At 35.8% G+C, this 18106-nt stretch overlaps 1 long non-coding RNA gene across 3 annotated transcripts in view; it reads right to left on the reverse strand.

Annotated features, from left to right (window-relative positions):
- Positions 1–18106, reverse strand: part of LOC108527199 (uncharacterized) — a 28501-nt gene that overhangs the window by 7360 nt on the left and 3035 nt on the right. Inside the window, exons 2-3 of one of the 3 annotated variants that reach the window (XR_001884732.1) lie at positions 16991–17140; positions 9786–9912 (exon numbers count right to left, since the gene is read on the reverse strand). The exons of 1 other annotated variant lie outside the window; for it this stretch is intronic. This is a non-coding gene — a long non-coding RNA (uncharacterized LOC108527199). The remainder of the gene's footprint in view (positions 1–9785; positions 9913–16990; positions 17141–18106) is intronic. One more of the 3 variants, XR_001884731.1, reaches the window with a different exon arrangement.

An 18106-nucleotide genomic window follows, 5' to 3' on the forward strand; every position in this document is an offset into this window, starting at 1 on the left:
CAAGATACCATCTCACACCAGTTAGAATGGCAATCATTAAAAAGTCAGGAAACAACAGGTGTTGGAGAGGATGTGGAGAAATAGGAACACTTTTACACTGTTGGTGGGACTGTAAACTAGTTCAACCATTGTGGAAGATAGTGTGGCAATTCCTCAAGGATCTAGAACTAAAAATGCCATTTGACCCAGTCATCCCATTACTGGGTATACATCCAAAGGATTATAAATCATGCTGCTATAAAGACACATGCACACATATGTTTATTGTGGCACTATTCACAATAGCAAACACTTGGAACCAACCCAAATGTCCATCAGTGACAGACTGGATTAAGGAAATGTGGCACATATGCACCATGGAATACCATGCAGCCATAAAAAAGGATGAGTTCATGTCCTTTGTAAGGACATGGATGCAGCTGGAAACCATCATTCTCAGCAAACTATCACAAGAACAGAAAACTAAATACTGCATGTTCTCACTCAGAGGTGGGAATTGAACAACGAGAACACTTGGATACAGGAAGGGGAACATCACACACCACGGCCTGTCGTGGGGTCGGGGGAGTGGGGAGGGATAGCATTAGGAGATATACCTAATGTAAACGACGAGTTAATGGGTGCAGCACTCCAATATGGCACATGTATACATATGTAAGAAATCTGCACATTGTGCATATGTACCCTAGAACTTGAAGTATAATAAAAAACATCTTTCAAAACCATTAAAATATACTTTTAAATTCATCCATATATTTCTTTTGGAAAAAATCCCAATTGATATTTCAAAATACTTTTATTGGATTTTATGAAATGGTGCATTGCTTGAATTTATAGTTAATAGATTAAATAGTCCCTAACAAAATGTAATATACCTTTTAAATTATAAACATAGTGCCCAGAGAGTTCTCTGTGCTCCAACATAAGTAAATTATAAAAGTGGCAATAACTATAATTGTTCCCCAAATTAGAGCAAAAATATTACAAACCTCAAGAAATAACCTTGAAAGTGGCTATTTATTTTCCATTTATGACTTCAGGGGACAAATTTAATGCAAGAACTAGACTAATTTTACAATAGCCATAATCTATTATTTTAACTGATGGGGGGAAAACACATGATGGAATTTAGCCAAACATCTACAGTCGTGTTGAGTACAAGATTAATAATAACAAATGTTTCTGTGTCTGAACTGAAGTTGTGCTCATTACTGAAGAGTGCTCTAAATTACAACACATCTGTTAAATCATCAACAGATGAGCTCCTCTGTTGATATTTCTATGACATCAATTATTTTATCTGGCTTTTGTTTGAATATGAAGCCCCATAAAACTTTAGGGTCAATTACAATACATTATTCCCATATATGCCATGGTCATCTTATGCTGGAGAATTCCTGAACTAACCAGAGCCAGCATCCCTGGTTTTTCAGTGTGGGCTGAGCTTAGGAATAGAAGGCAGGCAGTGCACAGAGGAAAGCAAAATTAAAAACAAACAAACAAACAAAAAAGAAAAACACCAAATTCCTGACAAATGTAAAGTTTCTGATGTCAGTTTTTTCTAGTTTTGAATATATGCCTGCCCTTGGGCTCGATGATGCATCCCTGTGTTCTTATTTTACATCTCCTGTTTCACTTAACCTGTGTCCTGTCAGTTTCTGTTACTTGCCACTAGTCTAAACAGTGCTTTCTCTGTGTCAGGTTTTAAAGGATTACAGATAATCTACTTAAAATATTTTCAGGAGTTCTTTGCACATAGTAGATGTTCCTACAAATATAATTGTTCATATTTAAGAATGCCAATTGGATTATTATAAAACTACCATGTGAAAAATGTTGAAACTTGGCCGAGTAGGGTGGCTCACACCTGTGATCCTAGCAATTTAAGAGGCTGAAGTGGGCAGATCGCTTGAGCCCAGGAACTTGATACCAGCCTGGGCAACATAGTGAGACCGCATCTCTAAAAAAAAAAAACAACAACAACAATTAACTGGGTATGGTGGTGTGTGTCTACTCGAGTGGCACAAGTGGGAGGATCGCATGAGCCTAGGAGGTCGAGGCTGCCATGAGCCATGATCACATTACTGCACTCCAGTCTGGGTGACAGAGTAAGATTCTATCTATCAAAAAAAAAAAAAGAAAAGTTTGTATATATGATAAAAAATAATATTGTCAAAAGAAAGAAAAATATTAAAACTGGACTAGAGTCCTGCCTGAATAATATTATTAGAGGTGAAACAGACTCTTGGTTGCTAGGGGTTCCATGACACCTCAACATTGATGTTTAAACACATGTAGAAAAGCAAATGGCATCTCTACCTAATATTCTTCGTTAACCCTTCTTATCTTGGATAATTCTTCTTTCACATATATGCTGTTGCAAAGTGATTTTATGGAACATGTATAATTCTTTTATATGTCCCTTTGCAGTGTACAAATGGAAAGAAGTATGTTTACGATTTCAGGTTTCCAGTAATAAACAGTGAAAGCACATGACTGTGGTGATTCTCTGGGTGTTGCTTCATGCCTCTGCAACCTAAAATTGTTCTTGATTTCAACAAGAAAGCTTCAACTTTCTTACCATTAAAGATGAAGTTAGCTGTAATTTTTGTACATTTGAGGAAGTTCTCCTTTATTCTAGGTTGCTCAGAAATTTTAATCTTGAATCAGTGTTGGGTTTTCTCAAATGATTTCTTTTTTGCATCTGTAGATATAATCATTACATTTTTTTCTTTTATTTGTTGATGTGACAGAACTCAGTAATTAATTGTCAAATGTTGAACCAGCCTTGGTTTAGCATAGGCTAAACCCCAACTGGCCATAGTGTATAATATTTTAATAAATTTTTAATTTTGATTAGCTAATATTTCTTGAGGATTTTTGCATCTATGTTTATGTGAAATAGTGTTCTGCCATTTGCATTTGTATTGAGTCTTTCTGGTTTTGGTGTTAGGGTAATTATCTCCTCATAGAATGAGTTAGAAAATAATTTTCCTGCCTCTATCTTGTGGAGGAGATTATAGAGAATTAATATAAATTTGTCCTGAATATTTCATAGGATTTGCCAGTAAACCCACTTTCTGTTTTGAAAAGTTACTATTTTTATCTGTTTCTTTAACAGATACAGTACTATTAAGGTTATTTTTGGTTGTTTGAGTTTTAGCAGATATCTTTCAAGTAACCAGTTTCATTTCATCTGGGTTATCAATTTGGTGGGCTAAACATTGTTCATAGTATTCTCATATTATCTTTTTAATACCCATGGGATCTGTAATGGTATTCCCTCTTTCATTTCTGATATTAATAATGGTTTCTTCTTTTTTCTCAATTTTCCTGGCTAGAAGTTTATCAATTTTATTATATTTTCAAAGAAACAGCTTTTAGTTCTACTAATTCTTGGTATTGATTTCCTATTTTTAATTTTATTAATTTCTGGTTTAATTTTATTATTTGTTTTCTTTTACTGACACTGAATTATATTTACTCTTTCTAGTTGCCTAAGATAGAAGTTTAGGTAATTGTTTTTTAATCTTTCTTATTTTCTAACACATATTCAGTGCTAAAATTTTGCTGTTTCTGCTGCATTGCACAAATTTTACAAGTTGTATTTTAATTTAGTTCAAAATATATAAAATTTATCTTGAGATTTTGGACCCATACATTATTTAGAAATGTGTTTTTTAAATCATATCGTTTTATTTTATATATAATAATTGCACTTATTTTGGAGCACATGTGATAATTTGATACCTATATACAATGTGTAATTACCATTTCAGAGTAATTGAGATATCATCACTTTAAATATTTATATATTTTGTGTTGAAAACAGTATAATTCTTCTTTTCTAGCTATTTAAAAACATGTGAGTTATTTTTAACTACAATTTCCCTATTGCATTGTTGAATACTAGAACTTGTTTCCTTTTATCTAATGGTATTTTTGTATCCCTTAACTACCTTTCATCTCTCTTCCCCTCTACAAGTACTTTGTTTAATCTCCAAATATTTTATTTCCAGTTGCCTTTATATTATTAATTTCTAGCTTTATTCCATTGTGATTTTAGAAAAGACATTGTATAACTTCTGTTGTTTTGCTTTGTTTTAATTTGTGAAGGCAGAGTTTTTTAGCTTAGATATATTCCATCTTGGTGAATGTTTCATGTGAACTTGAGAAGAATATGTATTCTGTTGCTAGATTATGCGAAGACTATAGAGACCAATAATATATGTCCTTACTGATTTTCTGTTTCCTGAATCCGTACATTTTAAGTTTCCATTTATACTAGTTGGTTTATCTATTTTTAGTTGAAGTTTTATCAGTTTCTGTCTTATGTATTTTGCCAATCTATTGTTAAGTGCATACACAATAAGGATTGTTATGTTGTCTTGGGCAATTGAGTCCTTTATTATTGTGCCTCTCTTTATCCATGACAACTTTCCTTGATTTGAAGTCTGAAATTAAAGGTTTGTCTCTTGATTTTCTCAGGGTGCCAATGAGATGATAAAGTGATAAATTTCATAAAAGCAGTGGTATGAATGTGTGTTTTTCTGGGAAAATATGTTAGGAAATGGAGCAAGAACTTCAAAACTTGATATACTTCACAACACACAGATATAAGCTTGCCTTGTTAAAAAATGTCCTGGTTACAGTTTTCAAATTCAGCATTCCATATCAGTTTTCTTTAATGAAGATAAAATTCTTTATCAAATATTAACTGATATGTGAATTAATTCATTGTTTAATGATATGAGACATTAATTCAGTAGATTTTCTTTCATTTCTGTCTATTTTCAACAACTGTAAGGGACAATGTGAAGATTTTTCTATTGTGTTTGACAAATTAAGTAAAGTTGGATAGTTGGATACACTGATATCATCTTTACAGTAAGCTACCTGAAACTCATTATGTGTAATGAAAGTTGAAACACCAATAATATAGTAAAAGCTATTCATCAGCTTTTATCATGAAAAGCATCCTAATAGAGGAAAGAAATTGGCCAATGGACCAGGGACATTATGAGTTTATTATACTGCACAAGCAGTATTGTGTCAAACCACCCTGTGAACATCATTCTGGACATCTTTTCTTGGTAAGTACTCTGACAAATGAAAAAACGTTAGATTTGATAGGCCATGTCAGCACTCTTCCATTAAGTTTTTTTTTTTCTCTAGAATTGATACACTGAAAACTATAGCATTACATCTAAAGATTAAAAAAGAAGAATAGACTATATTTCATTTTTACAAGTAAAATATTTCCTATAAATATAAATGTATGCAACTCAATTATTTTCTGGACTGATTAGTCCTTGATGTTATGGTTAAGTTATATTTCCATAAACATCCAATGATGACAATGTAGGGTTCTTTCTCATGCTTAGAACATCTCAGTGTCTCCAGTTGCTTATGAGATTTCCTCAAAATGTTATGTGACAAACATTAAGGAGTATGTTAGATATACGATTTTCCTGTGCACTCTCCTTTAAGCCTAAATACTATTGCTTTCAATAACAGTGAGACTGCCACCATGGAGACACCACCATCATCCTTTGTGAACAGTATGTGCTAAAAGGAAGCAGCCACATCCTCCTCTGTCATTCCAAATCACTCATGGATCTGGTTTTCTTATCCCTTCATAGTCTAACTAACTTTACCAGCCTCAACATTCAACAATATTTTACTTAAGGTTCAGAAAAAGTGGATAAGAAAAGAGAAAAAGAACAATCAAAAAAATTCTCCATTGCCATATGGGGCTATGCTCAATACTTCGGCCTCATTCTCAGCATCATCTACTAGTTAACACTCCACTGAGTCTCTCTTTCACTCCTGTGTACTGGGAAACAGCTCCTTTGCCACTGAGAATTCTCCGAAGATATTAAGTCTTTCATCCTTACACTTAAGGACCACAAGGCCCTGAGAAGTGAAATATTCTCTCTTTCTCCAGGCTGAAAGCTAACACCACTGTTTTAACTTGTGTGTAAGGTAAAACAGCTTCTTAAATTATTTGACAGAAATATGAATAATCATTACCATGCAGGAAAGTCACTTTGTCCATTCATGGGGAGGGAAGTTTTATGTTTCTTACATAACATAGTGTCAAGAGCTAGAAGGATAGTGTTAATGTGTCAATGGCTCAAAAATGGCAAGTACATAGGTCTCGTGATTCATTCTTTGAGCTGCCTGTTCATGGTGGCTAATGATTGTCCTCAATCCAGGATCATACATACATTTAGGGCAGGAAGATGCTGGAAATGGAAAACCTCTATCTCTTCCAATGGAAGAAAAAACACATGCCCAGAGACCCACCAAGTACATTTATGCTTATGTCCTATTGCCCAAGACAATACACAATGGCCACTCCTAGTTGAGAAGAATAGAAAAGTGCAATCAAGATAAATGAGTGAGCTAGGGTGAGTGCTGAGTTAGATAACAGTGTGTGCAAAAAATAAGATGTACAGAACATGGCAATTCATTCAAGTCCAGGCCGTGCTCTGCCAAATCCAGTAATCTGGTCTCATTTACTGCCCTTCTGACAAGGCAAGGGCATGTTGAATGTATTAGTCCCTTTTCATATAAACATAACTGAGATTAGGCTATTTACAAAAGAAAGAGGTTTAATGGACTTATAGTTCCACGTGGCTGGGGAGGCATCACAATCATGGTGGAAGGCAAGGAGGAGCAAGTCATGTCTTACTTGGGTGGCAGCAGACAAAGAGAACTTGTGCAGGAAAACTCCCATTTTTAAAACCATCAGATCTCATGAGACTTATTCCCTATCATGAGAACAGCACAGGAAAGAACTACCCATGGTTCAATTATATCCCACTGAGTCCCTCTCATCATATGTGGAAATTATGGGAGCCACAAGTTGAGATTTAGGTGGGGACACAGAGTGAAACCATATCATTGAACCCCTGGCCCCTCCCAAATTCCATGCCTTTTTCTCATTTAAAACTAATCATGCCTTCCCAACAGTTCCCCAAAGTCCTAACTCATTTCAGCATTTACTCAAAAGTCCACAGTCCAACATCTCATCTGAGCAAAGGCAATTCCCTTCTGCCTACAATCCTGTAAAATCAAAAGCAAGTTAGTTACTTTCTAGGTACAATGGAGGTACAGGCATTGGGCAAATGGGGGTACAATCCATTCCAAATAAGAGGAAATTGACCAAAACAAAAATGGCTAAAGTCCCATGCAAGTTTGAAATCCAGTGGAGCAGTCAAATCTGAAAGCTCCAAAATGATCCCTTTGACTCCATGTCTCACATTCAATTCCTGCTGATGCAAAAGGTGGGTTCCCACAGTTTTGGGAAACTCCAGACTTGTGGCTTTTCAGGATACAACCTGCTTCCAAGCTGCTTTCATGGGTTGGCATTGAGAGTCTGTGTGTTTTCCAGGTGCACGGTGCAAGCTGTCAGTGGATCTAACATTCTGGGGTCTGGAGGATGGTGGCCCTCTTCTCACAGTTCCACTAAGCAGTGCCCCAGTAGGGATTCTGTGTGGTGGCTCCAACCCCACATTTCCCTTCCACACTGCCCTAGTAGAGATTCTCTATGAGGGTGCCACCCTTGCAGCAAACTCTGCCTTGGCATCCAGTCATTGTCATACATCCTCTGAAATCTAGGCAGAGGTTCCTGAACCCCAGTTCTCAACTTCTGTGCACTCACAGGATCAACAGTATGTGAAAGCTGCCAAGGCTTGTGGCTAGCAGCCTCTGAAGCAACAGGTCAAGCTGTACCTTGGCCCCTTTTAGTTACAGTTGGAGTGGCTGCGACACAGGGCACCAAGTCCCTAGGCTGCACAGCACAGGGACACTGGGCATAGCACAAAAAAAAAAACACTTTTTCCTCCTAGGCCTCCAGGCCAGTGATGGGAGGGGCTGTCATAAAGACATCAGACATGCTCTGAAGATGACATTTTTCCCATTGTCTTGGGGATTAACATTCTGCTCCTCCGTACTTATGCAAATTTCTGCAGCTGGCTTGAATCTCTCCTCAGAAAATGGGATTTTCTTTTCTATCAAATTGTCAGGTGGCTAATTTTCTGAAAGTTTATGCTCTGCTTCCCTTATAAAACTGAATGCTTTTAATAGCACCCAAGTCACCTCTTGAATGTTTTGCTTCTTAGAAATTTATTCTGCCAGATACCCTAAATAATCTCTCCAAAGTTCAAAGTTCCACAAGTCCCGAGAGCAGGGTCAAAATACAGCCAATATCTTTGCTAAAACATAATAGGAGTCATCTTTGCTCCAGTTCCAAACAAATTCCTCATCTCCATCTGACACCATCTCTGCCTGGATTTCATTGTCTATATCATTATCAGCATTTTGGTTGAAGCTATTCAACAATTCTCTAGAGAGTTCCAAACTTTCCAATGTTTATTTATCTTCTTCTGAGCTCTCCAAACTGTTCCAATGTCTGTCTATCACCCAGTTCCAAAGTCACTTCCACATTTTGGGGTATCTTTTCAGTAGCACTTCACTCCTGGTACCAATTTACTGTATTAGTTTGTTTTCACACTGCTGCTAAAGACATACATGAGACTGGGAAGAGAAAGTGTTTTAGTTGGACATGGAGTTTCACATGGCTGGAGAGGCCTCAGAATCATGGCGGGAGGCAAAAGATATTTCTTACATGGGGACAGCAAGAGAAAATGAGGAAGAAGGAAAAGCAGAAACCCCTGATAAACCATCAGATCTCATGAGACTTTTCCACTATCACTAGAGTAGCATGGGAAAGACTGGTCTCCATGATTCCCCATGATTCAATTATCTCCTTCTGAGTCCCTTCCTCAACATCTGGGAATTCTGGCAGATTCAATTCAAGATGAATTTGGGTGGGGACACAGCAAAACCATATCACTGGGCTATTTACAGAAGAAAGAGGTTTAATGGACTTACAGTTCCAGGTGACTGGGGAAGGCTCACAAACATGAGAGAAGGCAAGATGGAGTCAGTCATGCCTTACATGGATGGCAGCAGGCAAGGAGAGAGAGAGCTTGTTTAGGGAAACTCCTGTTTTTTAAAACCATCAAATCTCATGAGACTTATTCACCATCATGAGAACAGCATAGGAAAGACCAACCCCGATGATTCAATTATCCTCCAGCAGGTCCCTCCCATAATATGTCATAATATGTGGGAATTATGGGAACTACAAGATGAGATTTGTGTGGGGACACATTGCCAAACTGTATCAGTGGGTATCATGCCTAACATCCTTTCTAAAATCTTTACAATTTCACCTCATGATATAGCAACTACTAAAACAACAGCTCACACAACTACACACACAACCCTACACATGTAAATGCATACTTTTCAAGGTAAAATATAATATGTAATTTTTTAAAACGTTTTTTATATAGGAAAATAATCTGCTAAGATACAACAGTAAGTAAAAGAGAATTGCTTCTCTTTTATGTTGCTGAGAATTGACTGGCTTCGTAGGGCTATAAATTCACAGGCACTGCCATTTCAAAAGAATGCTTTGAGTTTTATAATTAAAGCTACATTTTAACAACACAGAAAGAAGTCTTTTCTACAGCTGACTTCATATATTTTTCTCTGTTGGTACCAAAACTTTTAATATGACCTTAGCATGCTTCTTTATTGTTTTTTCTGTTTCTTCCTGTCACAGTTTTAAAGACTGATAATAAATTCCAAGAAGTAAACCAGATTCCATTGTAAAATAAAATTCAAATGTAGATGCATTTTTAGGCTAAACCAGAGGACTTCAAAAAATTGGGGCCCTGTAGTATACCCTTAATCCAAGCTTCACAAACCTCCATGACGTTCAACTTTACTTTTCCAAGGTTGAGGAAGATTTCAGATTTTAAGAAGCACAGTATGATAAGGTACCTCCAAGAAGATAGTACTGAGTGTGAGTGGAATTTGCAGATCAACCTTCTCCTGAGGAGCAGATGGGAAAGAAAATCATATATTAGGGTATATGCTCTGATAAAACAAACAAAAACTTGAAGATGTGGGAATAAAGGAGAGAGAAGTGAAGATGGAGTTAGGACTTGGGTTTGGTTGTTGGGGAGAGCAATTTCTTTCATTTAGGAAAATGAAATGTACCGTCACCTAGGGTTGTGCACAGAATTGAGGATAAGGAGTCCCTAAACACACAGCTACAGCCAGTGTCTGTGATGATGTAACCCCCAGGTCTGTGAAAATATGGCATTGTGTTGAACAGCAATGAGTGATTAAAAATTGCTGAACCAAGTGCAAAGCTACTGTTCAGTGGCATTTATGGAATGCAGTGGGAAAGTTTGAAAGTAGCAGATAGTAACTGGGGCATAAATAAAGGAGAGTATGACAGAAATCAAAGCATAGGCTGCAGCATTCCTTATACCCATGAAGTATTTGCATGGTTGATGATACCGAATTTACAGCATATTAGGAAGATGAGTTTAAAAGCAGTGGAGGTCAAGTCAGGATGGAACCATGGTACTAATAAGGTTCATCATGATATTGATTATGTGCAAAGTTAATAATTCTACCTGCTTATTCATGTCTACGCTAATTATAGAAAAACATCTTATATGAATCCACATAGTTATTACTTATATGGCAATTTATATATATATTTGTGCCCGTTGAAACATCTGTTTTAAAGAAGCCTTAGGAGGAAATCACCTTTACAAGTTCAGCAGTGAGAGAAGTTTTCAAGCAGCAAGAGATCCTTATGTTGAACTTTATCACGTCAGAATATTTAGGGGAAAAGGTATCAGGATAGAAAAAAATGTCTAGTATTTCCACGTTGCTCTGCCTGCTTTATTCTAGCCATGCTGGCCACTGATTACATGATGCCCACCCAGACTGAGTGTGGGTCTGCCTCTCTCAGTCCCCTGACTCAAATGTTAATCTCTTTTGGCAACATCCTCACAGACACACCCAGAGATAATACTTTGCAACCTTCAATCCAATCAAGTTGGCACAGAATATTAATAATCACATATTTTCATAATAGTTAAAATAGATAAAAAATATTGTGTATGACTAAGAATCAGCAAAATATAAACGATGATTGAATTTAATTATTATTACGTATATTTTGGTGTTGAATGGTTGAGCCAGTGATGTTTGATTTATGAACACATAATTTGTTAATTATTGTATTCTTACTCTATAGCTTTTTTCACCATTATTGTCACAAAATCGGTAATTACATTCTTATTATCAAGAACATTATTGTGTTCTATTGATAATAATGTCAAATGAAACAACTTTTTAGAAACATTTATAGTTCTTTGATGATTTTAACTAGTTTTAATATAGAGAAACTTTGGACTGCAAAAGCCTAGCAAACTAAAATTATGAATAAAATTATTAAAGAAAACCTGTAAATAGATTTTATTTGTTGTTTGTAAGCATTTGAAATGGGGTTAGATAAAATAAATAATTTTATCATTGCATGTACTACAAAAATGTTAAATTTATTATATAAACTACTATATAACAATTTTACTACCTTGTAAAGCAAGATGTACATATAAAACCAATGTAAACTGTAACTAATATGTTTCCTAAATGTTTCATTGGGAACTACCTATATTCCATTTTAAGAGTAATATAAATTATTCAATATTGTAAAATATTCCTGAGACACCATATGCAACTTCTGAGAATATTGCATTAATTCTTCATTACATCTACAACTATTTAGAAGAAAAAGAAGCTCTAATAGCCAGCAAGGCTATAAAATTACACTTAATTTCATGTAAAAATGTATTGCATTTATGTTTTCTGAAGGGAACAATTTCATGACTTAACTTGACCTTTTCTGCCTAACAATTTTCATCACTCAAATTTTTCTTACATTTCAAAGCAATGTTTATCTCTGATGAAGGGAGTAGTGCAACCTACCTACCTTTACAGAACTGGAGGCAATTGCCTTTTTCTCAAGGACATAGAAAAAAAGATATGGAGAAGCAATTTTTTTTTGTCCTGAACCATACAGTTATGGAAATGTAACTTGAGGATTATGGATTGTACAGTGTCAGTACTGAGTGCTGGAACCTGTGTGTCATCCAGACCTATGAAATGTCTGAGATTTTGTTCTATTTTTAATGAATAAGTTAGCCTTCCACAGTTGCTGCTGAAAACATGAGATACCTGGGTCAGAGATAGAAGATTATATTATTCATGGTAAAACAAGCAGAATGAACTCCTGTCTTAGTCAGTTCAGGCTCCTGTTACAAAATGACATAGACTGACTTATGAACAACATAAATTAATTTCTCATAGTTATGGAGGATGAAAGTCCAAGATGTAAGTGTTAGCAGATTTGGTGTCTAAGGAAGTCTTGATTCTTGGTTCATAGGTGGAACCTTCTCACTATGTCTTCACATTGTGAAAAGTGAGAGGGGTTTCTCTTGGGACTATTTTATAGAGGAACTAATCCCAGATCACCATGATCTAATGACCTCCCACACCCTCCACCCTTATGATCTAATCACATCTCAAAGCCCCTACCTCCTAAAACAATCACCTTGGGGGTTATAATTGTAATATATGAATTTGTGGAAGACATAAACATTCAGACCTAGCATCTTTGGTATTCCCTCATTCCATGAGGGTGATAAGGATCAGCTCAGGTGAATGCTGTGCACACAGTGGATCACAGCTAAGGAATGTCAAGTTTAAGAAACTCCCATTCTTATAAGAGGGATGCTACCAACCTGCCTAACATTTTCCCTGGAGGGGAACACTATCTCTATTTTTTTTTTTACAATGATTTTTTTGACTTTTTTTTTTTTTTTTTTTTTTTTTTTTTTTTTTTTACTATTATTATTTGTTACTATTACCTTTATTGTCCTGATTGGGAAATAAATATCCAGAGGGAGACACTGTCTATTTTTGAATATTTATTTTCACCAATTATTTTAAATTCAAGGGTATATGTGCAGGTTTATTACATGGGTATATTGCATGGTGCTGAGGTTAAGGGTACAAGTGATCTCATCACCCAGGTAGTGAGCATAGTAGTCAACATTTTTCAACCCTTGCCCTCCTTCCTCCATCACTCCTCTAGCAGTCCCCAGTGTCGATTGTTGTCATCTTTATGTTTATAAGCCTTCATTGTTTAGCTCCCACTTATAAGTGAGAATATGCGGTTTTTGGTTTTCTGTTCTTGCTTAAACTCACTTAGGATAATGGTCTCCAGCTGCATCCATGTTTCTTCAAAAGACACGATTTCATTAATTTTATGGCTGCACAGTTTTCCATGATGTATATGAACCACATTCTTTTTATCCAATCCATCATTGATGGGTAATTAGGTTGATTTCATGTCTTTGCTATTGTGAAGAGTGCTGTGATGAGTATATGACTGCATGTGTCTTTTTACTAGAACGATTTATTTTCTTTTGTATCTATACCCAATAATGGGATTACAGGGTAGAATGGTCGTTCTATTTTAAGTTGTTTGAGGAAATCTCCAGTTTTCCACAGTGATTGAAATAATTTGCATTCCCACCAACAATGTATAAGCATTCCCTTTTCTCCTCAGGCTCACCAGCATCTATTGTTTTGTGATGTTTTAATAATAGCCATTCTGACTGCTATAAGGTGACATCTCCGTGTGGTTTTGATTTGCATTTCTCTGATGGTTAGTGATAGCATTTTTTTTCATATGTTTGTTGGTTACATGTGTGTCTATTATTGAGAGGTATCTGTTCATGTCTTTTACCCATTTTTAATTTTTTGTTTGTTTGTTTTTTTGTTTGTTGATTTGTTTAGGTTTCTTATATATTTGGGATATTAAGTTTTGTCAGATGTGTAGTTTGTGAGTATTTTCTCCCATTCTGTAGGTTGTCTGTTTACCCTGTTGATAATTTCATTTGCTGTGTGGCAGCCCTTTAATTAGCTCCCATTTGTCAATTTTGTTTTGTTGTAATTGCTTCTGACCATCTCTATCTGTTCACCATAAAACATCCTTGAAAAGTAGTCCAGAGGAAAAAAAAAAACTGTAATGCCTCTTTTAAAAACATGCAACAATGTAAGAGACCATGGAGAATTCCCTCCCAACATGTAATTTTAAATAAATGATTTCATATATGTTTATGGCATTCAGGGTATTATAAGGTGCAAGAAATAATGCAAAGGCATCTCTTGCCTGGATTAATGGGTATAGCTGACAGCAGTGAGTAAAATAAATTTATCTCACAGAGCTTATATTCTAGTAGATAAGACTAGCACTAAAAGCAATCAAATATATGTTATAAAATCAGGTAATAAATAAACAGTGGGCAATAGACTGGACGAAGATAGGAAATAGCTACGTTAGGAGAAGCAAGCAGAAAAATTCTCTCTGAGTATGATGCCTTGGAATAAAAACGGAAATAATTACAGAGAAGACTATGTAAATATCTGAAACAAAACTATTCCATGAAGAAATAATGTATGCAAAGTTTGAAGGCAAGGGTCTACGTGTCATGCCGAAGAACTAGTAATAGGACCAATTTGGCCAAGAGGAATTGGGTAAAGGAGAGAGAAAGAAGAAGAAAGGAGGCAAGAGATGTATACCGGGGCAGCTTTCTTAGGGTTTTACATACCACAGATTTTTTTTTTTTTTAATTTACATCTGAGTGAAATGGCAAAACCTTGGAAAGTTTTGAGTGACATGATGTGACTCATGATTTTAGATACTGCCTCCCACTGCTTTCTGCAATCTAAAAGGTGGGAGGATACAGTTGAAAAAAGGTAGATCAGTCTAGGCAGACTGCAATAGTGAGAGCTTTGTCAGACAGTTAGAATAGTAAAGATTTTGGACATATTTTAAAGTTATAGCCATGAACATTTATGAGTGGATTGAATGTGGAATATGAGCAAGAGAAAGGGTGAGTGAGTCCAGGGATTTTTGAAAGTAGCAACTAGAAAAATAAATGGGGCTCTAAGAAGAAATTATTTTGAAGAAAAATCAAAGTTCCGAATTTTAGATATGTGAAGTTTAAACTATTTCTTTTTCTTATCCAAGGAAAGACTTTGCTAAGGAGCTAGCAAGCAGCAAGAACTCCTACCCCTTTCAAACAGGAAAGTTGACAATGTATACAAATTGTCATTTAGAAGGTAATAATATAGTCACCTATTAACAACAATTAGAATGCATTTAAAGAATCTCAGGTTTGGAATGGATAATCCCAAATAATTTATAAAATATGTCTTTGAGGGCCAGCACGGTGGCTGCTCGCCTGTAACTCCCAGCACTTTAGGAGGCGCAAGGCAAGCGATCATGAGGTCAAGAGATGGATAGTCATCCTGGCCAACATGGTGAAACTCCATCCTCTGCCTAAAAATACAAAAATTAGAGCCGGCGCGTTGGGGCTCAGCCTGTAATCCCAGGCACCTTTGTGGGAGGCCGAGACGGGCGGATCAAAGGGTCAGAGATCGAGACCATCCTGCTAATATGGTGAAACCCCGTCTCTTACTAAAAAAGAATATCAAAAACTAAGCCGGGCGAGTGGCAAGCGCCTGTAGTCCCAGCTTTACCTTGGGAGCGGAGGCAGGAGAATGGCGTAAACCTGGAGGCGGAAGCTTGCCAGTGAGCTGAGTCCGGCCACCGCACTCCAGCCTGGCGACAGAGCCAGACTCCGTCTCAAATAAGATAAATAATAAATTAAATAAATAAATAAATAAATAAATACAAAAATTAGCTTGGCAAGGTGGTACGTGCCTGCAGTCCCAGCTACTCAGAAGGCTAAGGCAGGAGAATCACTTGAACCCGGGAGGCGGAGGTTGCAGTAAGCTGAGATCGTGCCACTGCACCCCAGCCTGGGTAGAGAGTGAGACTCTGTCTCAAAAATAAATAAATAAATAAACAATTAAATAAATAAATAGATCTTTGAAATAAGTAGGTATTGAGGCTATATTAATTTCAAGTGTTACGAGGGTTGAGAAATCCATAGATTAATTGTAGATACTTACCATTTCATTCGAATATAGGTGTAAATAAACTGAGAGCAATAACTACTACAAGAATTTGAGCTACAATAGTAAACATTTACCAGTGTCTCAAAAGATGAGCGAAGATGCAAACTTTATAGACTGCCAATAGTTTGTTATGTTGACCTTCGTAATTCATTCATCAATATTTACTTCCTAAGTATAGCGAATATGACTGTGATCAACACAGAGTCTCTACCTACCTTTCAAATATCCCATGGGGTCATAAACAAGTAAATAGAGAATTGAAATTAACAGGGATTAAGTGTTAAACATGGGGTAAACAGAGGCTTAACACTTAATCTGCTCTTGTTTGTCAGGAAAGTGTTCCCAGAGAAATGACATCCGAACTGATCCTTAAGTAATGCAGCTTTTAGCCTAGTAAAGAGGGAGTGAGACACATCATGCAGGTAGAGGTCAGGGCTAGAAGGACCTTGCTTCGAGTATGCCTACGGTTTATTCCTTCTCATCATTTAAGTCTAAGCCTTCAGGGAGGGTTTCCTGACAACTCTATCCAGATATGTCCTTTTCAATCTCATTCTACTTTTTTCTCCGACTTAGTACCCTGTCTTATTTATTAATATTTTAGAGCACTTATACTTCTCCGAAACTAGCTTATTATTATTAGTTTACCCACCTTTTACTCAACTGGAGTATAAGCTAGTGCCCGTCTTTTTATGATCATTGTGTCTATTGCTTAAAACAAGTCAGACATGTAGTTGGTACTCTATTTATCAAATGAATAAACACATAAAAGACCCAAAAGACCAAAGGTGCAAATAGTTTAGATCTCTTGGAGAAATCCAAGCAGTTTTACTAGAATGCCACATGAGAAAAACAAACCATCCTTTTTTTCTCTTTTGAAAAATTTTGTTGGTTACAATGCGGACTGGGAAGAATGAGGGTGGATCAGTGACCACTGATCATAAAGGAAAACAAGAGAATACATTCTATTGAAAGTGAGATTCTTAGATTTGGAAAACTAGCAAATGGTTTATAATATAATCAATATGACTTACAGTTCTCCATAATCTGAACTTACCCTGTGATTTTACAAGTATTTCTTTGTAAGTCTATTGCTTCTTCCACTCCATTCCAATTTATACCTCTCAAAATCTTTCATTTTGAAATTCAAACAATGTAAAGCCTGTTGCAAAGCCATTTCTACTACAGTGCCTTCCTATAACTCTCCCTAAGGGAAAAAAAAAAAAAGAAGAAGAAAAAAAAAAGCTCCCCATTTTCATTTGTTTTGTAGCCAATGCGACATATGGCAACACTGACTTGGATGATACTTGATTCATGTAATAATTTATCTCCCAGCATAGGCCTGAAATGTTACTTTTGCATACTTGTACCATTGGAATCCCTTTTCAGTGTACAAATATTTGATAAACATTTATCAGTTTGGATTGGAAGACAACTGCTATGCAGTTCCAGTATTCTCCAGAAGTTTAGTAGTGAAAAGTAAGCCAGAACAAATGCCGTGATTCCAGTAATATGAGTATCCAAGAGCTAAATCATTTCAGCGATGTCGGTAAGTGAAAATCACTACAGAAAATGTATAATTTGGAATACTAGTGAGTCATAGAATTTGGGAGAGAAGGCTCATTGAAGTCACTTTGTCCAATACCCTCCCTCTTTTTATAGATGTGGAAACTGAAGTCACAATAAACCAAGAGTCCAGGGCTTCCAACCTCTGGTTCAGTGGTCTTTCCATCCTTTACTAAATTACATGATTAAATGACCTCTAAAGCCAAAGATTTTAAATTAGTGATTTAATAGTTTGATCCAGATATAATTTTTTAGATTGTTTTTATACTCCCTAACTTGAATCAATTAAAATCATTACCTTCAGATGGCTTAGTTAAGTTTTTCAATCAAATAGCTTTATTTTTATTATGGTATACTCATGACCTACAAAATTTACTAGGACTATTAAGGCATTGAATTTCAGCACATTCCATAAATAAATAAAAATTTAACAATCTTTATTCTTATTTATATTTTTAAACTATTCTGTTGTGTCAAATTTTAAGATGATTAAAAAACAAAAGGCACATTGCAAAACAGCTTGAAAGATAAAAAAAAATCTATCATTAATTAAGTTAAAAATAGTATGCATTTGCCAGCATCTCATTATCATTTAGTGAAAATTAGA

The sequence above is a fragment of the Rhinopithecus bieti genome, unplaced genomic scaffold, assembly GCF_001698545.2.
Source record: "Rhinopithecus bieti isolate Rb0 unplaced genomic scaffold, ASM169854v2 scaffold_2453, whole genome shotgun sequence".
Taxonomy (NCBI): Eukaryota; Metazoa; Chordata; class Mammalia; order Primates; family Cercopithecidae; genus Rhinopithecus; species Rhinopithecus bieti.